The sequence below is a fragment of the Sorex araneus genome, chromosome 1 (assembly GCF_027595985.1).
Source record: "Sorex araneus isolate mSorAra2 chromosome 1, mSorAra2.pri, whole genome shotgun sequence".
NCBI classification, from domain to species: domain Eukaryota; kingdom Metazoa; phylum Chordata; class Mammalia; order Eulipotyphla; family Soricidae; genus Sorex; species Sorex araneus.
Window position 1 is genome coordinate 343,825,378 of NC_073302.1, and position 10,069 is coordinate 343,835,446.

The 10,069-nt window shown below is 38.9% G+C and overlaps 1 pseudogene; it reads right to left on the bottom strand.

Annotated features, from left to right (window-relative positions):
* Positions 1 to 1,750: 1,750 nt before the first annotated feature.
* Positions 1,751 to 2,436, bottom strand: LOC101549887 (60S ribosomal protein L10a-like; annotated as a pseudogene).
* Between the last annotated feature and the right edge of the window lie 7,633 nt (positions 2,437 to 10,069).

A 10,069-nucleotide genomic window follows, 5' to 3' on the forward strand; every position in this document is an offset into this window, starting at 1 on the left:
TCCAGCCCCTCCATCAGAGTTTATTTGATAACCTAGGATATTTGAACATTTTTTTCAAAACTATAGCATTAAACCATACATATATGATGAACTGACTTTCCATAAAGATACCAAGGAAAAGGAATGAATATATGATGCTAGGACAGCTGGATACCACAAATAAAAACATAAAGACAGACAAGCCAGAGAGATAGCATGAAGGTGAAGGTATGCGCCTTAATACAGTGTGCCCATCAAGTGCTCCCCTCTGGCAACCACCACCCCACTGCAGCATCTCCTCAGGGAGCAGCAACTCATCTGAAAGCCCCCCTGGAAGGGTCTTCAGGCCTACTGAGGACCACTTGGCCCCTATCCCTAATTAACTAACTTCAAGATAAGATATTGAAATATTAATTAACATATTTTAGTTTTCTTTGTATGGGTCCTTTACCTCCTTAGCTAAGGTCATTCCATGGTACTTGATTTTCTGTGGCACAATTGTGAATGGGATTGTTTCTTAAATATCAACTTAAACCCCGATCATGAACAGCTTTGTAATGCTCCATCTCACAGTGATTCAATAAAATAAAATAAAAAATTAAAAGAAATGTTAATTAATAAATTAAAATGCATTGTTGATTTTATTAATAAATAAAATTAAGGAAGATTTCTATCCTCACCTTACCTCTCACTGTTAGCACAAGCTGATCAAATATAGATCACAGACCTAAATGTTAAGAGATAGAGCTATCATGGCCTCAGAAGAAAACAAAGGATTAAATTTTCCTGATTTTAGATATGGCCATGCAATCTTAGATATGCTATCAAAAGCACGAAACAAAAAAACAAACCAAAAAAAAAAAACCAACAACAACATAAGGGAAAATAGAGAAACCTACTTTGGCAAAATTTAAAACTTTTATGCATCCAAGGATACTGTAAAGATAGTGAAACTGGATTGCATGCTTTGTTATTGAGTTGCATGAATTCTATATTAGATATTGAATCCCTTTCTGATTATGTGCAAATACTTTCTGCCATTCAGTATACACACATTTATTATTTGTTTACAGTGCTGTATTTTAGAGATTGTGAGCAATGCTTCTTTGAACATCTGGGTATAAATATATTTTGCAATTAGTATTTTCCATATCCATTCAGGAAATGCCCAGGGATGGCATCACTAGATCATAAGATATATTCATTTTTAGTTTTAAAAGTAATTCACAATCACGATCACGAAATCCCGTTAATCGTCGATTTCTCGAGCCGGCTCAGTAACCTCTCCATTCATCCTTTCCCTGAGATCTTAGAAGTCTCTCTAGACTGGGCCCTCCCAACAGTGTCGCACTGGAGGCTCTTTCAGGGTCAAGGGAATGAGATCCAGCTTGCTACTGGATTTAGCATATGAGTACACCATGGGAAGCTTGCAAGGCTGTCCCATGTGGGCAGGAAACTCTCAGAAGCTTGCCAGTTTCTCCCAGAGGGAGAAATAGGCTACAAGATATAGCAAGGCCACAAAGCGGCCCCACCCCACGCTTCTGGGAGCTTGCTTTTAAGTCTCTGGATGTTGGCCATTCATGGGATTATACACACCTGGGTTCCTCTGCCGGTACCTTCATGCATGAGGCCTGTCCGAACGTGTGGAGAGGAGCCTCAAGCATGGCTGTAGCTAGGTTCTGGTGGTCTTTGGAACCTAGCTACATTCTAATTATGTATTCTTATTATTATTTATTTTTGGCATGGCAGTACCCGGTTTATTTAGGGGTGCCTAGTACAGGCTCTGGGGCTTGCCCATGGTGCTCTTGATGTATAAGGCCCAGACGTTCTGCCAGTTCTTCTTGAGCAATGACACCAGGAAATTGACAGCCAGGTGGATATTGTAGACAAGCTCGTCATCTGTCATCTTTACATGTCCGACAGCCACCGCCAGACACAGCACCTTCTTCATCTGGAACTTGATTGTGGACTTGACTTCATCAACCTTGGCCACCATGTTTTCATTGTGGGTCAGCAGAGAAGGAAACCTGCCAGCCTTATTCAGGCCCGGGCCCAGGATTCTGGGGATCTGCTTGATTAGAAATTTGGAGGCCAGAAAGGCGTCATACTTCTTGGCCAGCTTCTTCACCAGCTTCTTGTTGTTGAGTTTCTTCAGCGCCTCAATGTCCATGTAGGGGATGTCCACGGACTTGGCTTCATCGCAGTGCTGCTGGCCCCCAGCACACACACGGAAAACTTGGGCCGGGGACTGGACTTGAGCCTGACGGTGCCGGAGAAGCGCTTGTCCTTCTGCGGGTCATGTCTCTTGAGGCTGATCTGCAGCCCCACCGTCTCCAGGAACTTGCGGCACTTGTGCTGGTTCCCGTGCAGGAGTTCCCGCACCGCCTCGAACAGGGTGTCGCGGGACACTTTGCTGCTCAGGGTGACAGCGGCCGCGGGAACCGGAAGAGAGCTCATTTACATTTCTACCAACTGTTCCTTCTTCATATCCAGACCACCACTTGTGATTTTTGATCTTTTTGATATAGGATATTCTCTTCACTGGAGGAAAGTATTTCATTGTGAAATTAAATTTTCCGTAGTAATGTAGGACACTAAGAACTTTTCATTTCAGTCAGAGATGACTTTCATTCATACAGATGAATTTCTTATTTCAGGTCTTTTCCCCACTTTTTTTGTATTGGGTGTTTGCTTTCATTTTTGTTGAGTTGTGAGGCTTCTATCTATTTTCTATATATATATTCTTTTTGTATATATATAGTTCATATATTTTATATATATATTCTTTTGTATATACATATATTCTTGTCAGATATATAATGTGCAAGTGTGTTCTCCCAATTGCAAGGTTTTCTTTTTGTTTTCCTGATAGTTTTCTTGCTTTCTTTTCTTTCCTTCTTTCTTTTGCTCTGGAATGCTTTTAAATTTAATAATATCCCATCTGTTTATCTTTTTTTTGCCTTTGCCAACAGAATTGAGTTTCCAAATACATCTCTGAGGTTGTGATAATGGAGTGTATCACATGTGTTTTTTCCTATGTACTTTATTGATTCTGTCCAATAACCAAATGTTTAAACCATTAAATTGTGATATTACATCTTTTCCCCTTTTTTTTGCTTGTAGCAGTCCAGCTTTCCCAGTATCGGGCAGTCCTCATTCATCTCCCAGAAAGTACCACTCACCAGACTGTCCCCAAAACCTTGAACTCCTGCTGCCTACAATTGTCTGCAACTGAAGGGTTGTAGATTCAAGCTATCAGTCATCACCTTGGGCAAGCACTGCACCTAGTGTCATAACAGGACTGCCCAAAGGTCTCGGGCATTTCTAATAAATCTCAGGATTTCACCCTCTTGCCCTGGACTGTTATTGAATTTTTAGCAATGTGGCATCTGCCCCTGGTGATATCTGTTCCCCAGACATCACTCAGTCTTGGATATTTGCTTCCCAGTATTCTGTTGTTCTCTAGAGGAAGGTATCTCTACTTTCCACTCTGGGTACCTTTTTAGTCCCCACATAGCATTTTGTCTATTGCAAAAGTAACCCCCTTTAGTCATACATGTGCACACACACACACACACACACACACACACACACACATACACACACACATCTCAGCTATCCCTCACTCAACTAGGGTCCAGCTCTGATAAGTTACATTTAAATTGTTCTTGCCCATCCCAACATTCTTTGTTGATTCACCCTGTGTAGATACTGATCCTCTAATAGGTTGGTCTTATTTCAGGGTTTCCTATTTTACATATGTTATTTTGTATATCTATGGAGGCAGAAGTGCCTGGCATTTCACTATTTCAAACTTCTTGCTAGAACTCCCAAACTCTGTGTTTTAATCTTTAATCATGTAAATCCTTTTGCATTTATTAGAGTCACAGATCTATTAAGATCCATTTCTACTTTTTTACATTTTGATTTGATATCTTGATATTCATTTTTCTAGAATTCTTGTTTGTTTGAATGATTTCTCATATTTCTTATTCTCTGCTGTTCTGAAACCAAGTACTCTTTGCTTAATACAAAAGCAGAATTTGCACAATTTAGTTTCTCTTTATAACAAATTTAAAATTAAGAATTTTCCCATTACTGAGAGATAATTTTCCCATTACTGAGGGTTTGGAGAAACCCCACAGCAGGCTGAATCTCATCTGGGGCACCTTGGAGGGAAATGGGTGAGCTCACCATCCCCCCCCCCCCAAACAGAGCACTGGCAGCCAAAAACCTTCATAATCCAATCACCATCATGCTCATGGATAATGAGACTTTATCCTCAGGACGAGCCTTATCCAGAAATGAATCTACTGAAAAACTCAGGTATGTGGGTTTTGCAACTGAAATCTCCAGGCTCTCATGCAATCAAGGATAGGCCACCTCTCCCCATTTCCCTGTTCTTCTGCAAGCCTGGCAGTCATGCCCAGGAATTGCTTCTGGCTCCATATAAGCTCATTAAGCAGCCATGATACAGAGACTCATAAATAAATCTCGGAAGAGATCAACAAGCTGTAGAGATGCTTCTGGACCCCAAAGTCACCATCTAGTTAAAAATTTAACTCCAGCTATATTATCCAATTCAAAATTTTAGAACTCCTGGAACACACAGCATGAATGCTCTCATATTCTACACCACTGACATACCAGGAATAGCACACCACATAAAATGGGATGTAAAGTAAAAGTCAACCATTATCAATTAAAAAACTATTAGTACACAAGGCTCAACCTTTAACATGTGAGTAATCTCTATATAAGAGCTTAATGGCTCCAGGGGGAAATAGAACAATCTTCACAGACTTTATTCTAAGGAAATTTTTTAAATTATTTTTTAGCAAAAAAGAATTTTCCCATTACTCTGACCAACTTATAGGTTGTTAAAACATTTTAACTCTGCTCACATCAGCTCTGACTCAGAATCAGTTGTGTTTTGGGATTTGATTGTGTTTCACTAACAGTAATCAATGGTTTGCTGTCACCACAATAATCATCATTTGCAAATCTTTGATCATAACTTTTTATTAGTAGTTCATTTGCATTTAATATCTTCCTCCTAGGGCCTGCAGAAATAGCAGTGTGAGTAAGGCACTTGACTTGATGCAGCCAACCGGGTTTGATCCCAGGGAGCACATGTGTCTCACCCATCTCCCAAGCACCAACCAGGAATAATCTCTGATTCCTGAGCACAGAGCCGTGAGTGAGCCTCAAGTACCACCAGGCAGATCACAGAAACAAACAAAAATAATAAGATTTTCCTCCTAAAATAGTTTTCTTCTTTCTAAAATAAACATTTCCCAAATATAGTATAGGTGTCTTTGATTAAAACTTTCAGCACAGTCAACATTGACTTAAATGAAATTAATATTCATATTACTTATTCTTGGCATAGGTATAATCTAAAGCACTTTTTCTCTCTTAGTAGTATTACCATATGTAGTTATTCTTCCTTCTCTATTTTCTGCTAAAAGTATCTGTTCTCAGACACAGTGGAGGGTAAGGAAAGAAAACTTTTTCCTGCCTTGCTGCTCTTTGGAGTATTTCATAGATACCCAGAATCCTAGTATAAGATGTGCTACTTTTTCCATTTATTTTGAAATATTTTGAGTAAATGTAAATACTTTAATTGATTTAAGAAATAGTTTCTTCCCAGATCTGTGACATTTTGTCTTCGGTTCTAAAAACTTATCTAAAAGCATGTTTCCAAATATTACCTTGCCTCCAATATTTTTAATTTTTTTTCTTAGGGCTTCAATTAAAAGCATGTTGATTATACTTTTCATATTCTCTGTATATATTAACATCTTTTTCATGTTTGACGATCTCCCGAGCCATATTCAGGGACTTCAGGAACCACTCTCAGTAATACTTGACCAGAGCTCCTCATACCAGGAAGTGGGTAGGGGGGGAAGAGAGAGAGAGAGAATTTCCAGGGATCAAAACATCCATGGACTTATACACAAGAAACATTCTATCACTAAGTCAAACCCCTGGTCCAAGATTTTATTTATTTGTACCAAGGATAAAACCAAGGCCTCATACATGGAAGATTGATACTCTACTGCTAAGTTATATCCACAATCCTAAGGAAGGCAAGAGAGCTCATGGATAGTGCTTCTTTGTTATTTGCTTTTTGCAGTGTCAGGAATTGGATCCAGATGCATGGAAGGCCAAATCCCCAGCCATTCTCTTTTATATTTTTAATTTATAATTAAATTAAATTAAATTTATTTAATTACATTAATAATTTATTTTAATTATTTAATTTAATGACAGCTGTCTATGTCATTAGGTAATATTTATAATTTTTATGCTTCATTCAAAAATCTTCTCTACAATTACATCTGCTCTTCTGTTTGACCCAGGCGTTAAGTGGCTTGGGTTATTTCTTTTAACAATTGTACTGTATTTTCAAGTTTTTTTCTCTCAAAGCTCTATGATTACTCTTATAAATTATAATTTATATAAATTATAATCTTGTCTTTATTATAAACCCATTCTTAAAGCATTTTTAAATGTTTTTAATACTTTAAACATGGAAGCACAGGATGATAGACAAGACAATGTAACATCCCTAATGGTGCTTTAATTTTATTCTACAAAACTGTAAATATGTTATTACATAGGGGAAAAAACATTTTTAGGTTAAGAAAATTCAGATGAGGAGATTATCCTGCATTATACAAACAGACCAAATAAAATCACAAAAGTACACAGGAGAGAAAAACAGAAAAGCAAAGTCAGAGAAAGCAGGCAAGATGGCTGGAACCCAAGGCTGGAGCGTGTACTTTGGAGGGGGAGGAAGACACTGTGAGCTCAGGAGTATAGGAGAATGGGAGATGAGGGAAGAGTCCAAAGAAATGCCTCTCTGAGACTCATACAAGGAGCTTACACAGCAAACACCTTGATTTTAGAATTTTGAAATCACATCTAGTTGAGGACAAAATTTTTTATAACTTTTTATTAATGAATCACCATGAAGTATAGTTACAGACTTACAAACTTTCATGCTTGTGTTTCAGTCATACCATGGTCGAGTGCCCATCCCTCCACCAGTGCCCATTTTCCACCATCAATGATCCCAGCATCCCTCCCACCACCCCCACTCCGTCCCCTCCAACCCACCCCGCCTCTGTGGCAGGGCATTCCCTTCTGCTCTCTCTATCCTTTTGGGTGTTGTGGTTTTCAGTAGAAGTACTAAGTGGCCATCATGTTCGGTCTATAGTCTACTTTCAGCCCACCTCTCCCATCCGGAGCGGGTCCTCCTAGCACCCTTTACTTGCTGGTCCCTTCTCTATCTGAGCTGCCATTTCCCCCAGCATGCAAGGCCGGCTTCTAAGCTATGGAGTAAACTTCCTGGTACTTATCTCTACTATTCTTGGGTGTTTGTCTCCCATACTGTTACTTTATATTCCACAGATGAGTGCAATCTTTCTATGTCTGTCCCTCTCTTTCTGACTCATTTTACTTAACATGATACTTTCCATGTCGATACACCTATATGTAAATGTCATGACTTCCTCTTTTCTAACAGCTGCATAGTATTCCATTGTGAATGAAATTTTGATAGTCAAAAGAAGTATCTTCTGGGACCAGAGTGATATTACACCGGGTAGGGTGCTTGCCTTGCATGTGACCGACCTGGGTTCAATTCTTAGCACCACATAAGATCCTTGGGCACAGAGCCAGAAGAAAGCCCTGAGCATAGCCGGCTGTGGCCTCCAAATAAAAATAAAACAACAGAAAAGAAGCACCTCCACAGTATGAGACTACTACCCTAGGACAATGGAAATGAGGGCCAGGAGGACTGCCCACAGCGGGAAGCTTTTCACAAGTAGGGGAGAGGGGGAGGGCATATGGACAGAGAAGGGGCCACTATGATAATGACAGTTGGAAAGGATCACTCTGAACCAGAATTGAGGGCTGAAAGTAGGTAAAGGGAAATACATGGTAGCCTCACAGTGACTGTACTGCAAATCACAATGACCAAAAGGAAAGAAAGAAAATGAGAAAGAAGAAAAGTGTCTATCATAGAGGTAAGGGGTGGAAGAAGGGAACTGAGGACATTGGTGCTGGGAAATGTATACTGGTAAGGGGATGAGTTTTGGAACATTGTAAGACTGAAACCCAATCAAGGACAACTTTATAACTGTTTATCTTATGGTGATTCAATTTAAAAAAATTTTAAAAAGAAGCATCTCCTCAGAAACGTACACAGAAAACAAGTTCCAATTCATGACTTGATTTTAGAATTTTAAAATCGCAACTACAAGAGAATGAAATTTTCATGCCTTTCTCCACAAGGTTCATGATATGTTGCAGTGACATTAAAATTAACAAATATTTTTTATATTTATGGATAATAGTTCTATCATCTGAAACCTTTGAGAAATCTCTCAGGATGATTTGTGAACTCATAGGGATTTATTTTAAACTGTTGAGAATCTAAGAACTGGAATTGCAAATAAATTCATCCAGGGACTATTTCGGTTTCAGGGAAAGGTCAAAGATTCTACCCTATTGGAACCACAAGAGTTTATCCTCAATAGCATAAGCTAAATTTTGAGTTCAGCTTTCTGTTTTGTCATCTTCCCAAAGAATTTTTTCTGTAGTGGTAAAGGTTTGTTCAAAAGTCCTCAAAGAATCAAGGTCACAGAGAAAAGGCTATACAGTCTGTGTGAAAAGCCCGGCAGAGAATCTCTCCAAACACACTCTCATTCGCCATTCTAGCTTCAGCCTGTAGAATTTCCTTCTAGTGTTTTCTCTTGGCCTCTTGAAGAGCCTCTTACTTCATGAGAGACAAACTATGCAATTAAAAATCTTTTTTTAATAAAGACTCACATTTTCTTATATTTGAATAAATTCCCTCCACAGAATATTTAATGTATCAAGTTACTGAAGCATAAGTTTCTCTTCCATGATTCATAACATTTTTTTACTTCTAAAACACAGCACTTTCTTGATTCTCTATTTTTATGATAATTATTACTCTTCCTACATTTTTAGGCTTGTTTTTCTCTACCTAGCCAAGGCATTTTGGAATTTCTCAATGGTTTGTCATAGTTCCTTTCTTTTAATAAAATTTTTAATTTTAATTAATCAGCATGAGATAGTTGCAAAGTTGTTTGAGATTGGGTTTCAGTCATACAATGTTCCAACACCTTCCTTTTACCAGTGTATGTTCACCACCACCAGTGTTCCCAGTTCTTCCTTGCCACCCCACTCCCCACTCTCTCTCTGTCTCTTCCTTTCTTTCTCTCTCTCTACCTCTCTCTCTGTCTTTCTTTCCTTTTGGGAATTATAGTTTGCAATACAGCTTTTCACAGCTCACAAATGAGTGTAATCCTTCTATATCCCTCTCCTCCTGACTCATTTCACTCAGCATGATACTCTTCAATTCCATCTATTCATAAGCAAATTTCATGATTTCATTTTTTCTGGTGACTGTGTGGTATGCCATTTGTAGATGTGTCAGATTTTCTTTATCTAGTAGTCTGTTCTCAGACACTTGGGGTGTTTCCAGATTCTGGCTATTGTGAATAGTGCTGCAAAGAACACAGAAGTGCAAATGATTTTTCTGTAGTGTAATTTTGGGTCCCAAGGGCATATTCCCTGGCTAGAGCAATAGCACAGCGGGTAGGGCGTTTGCCTTGCACGCGGCCGACCCAGGTTCTAATCCCAGCATCCCATATGGTCCCCTGAGCACCGCCAGGGGTAATTCCTGAGTGAAGAGCCAGGAATAACCCCTGTGCATCGCCGGGTGTAACCCAAAAAAAAAAAAAAACCAAGGGCATATTCCCAGAAGTGATATGACTGGATCATATGAAAGCTCATTTCTAGTTTTCTGAAGGATTGTGCATATTGTTTTCCCAAAAGGATTGACCATTCAGCATTCCCACCAGTGAATGAGAGTCCTTTCTGATATCTAAGATACATATGACAAGAAGACCCTTTCTTTTTTCCGAAATAATCTTATTCACTGAGGTATGGTGGGATTTTCTTCTTGCATTTTAGATCATTATTTATTACCAGCCTGCCTAGATAAAAGGAAATATCTATCAAACTCAAAATTACTCAGGAAAATCCCTCA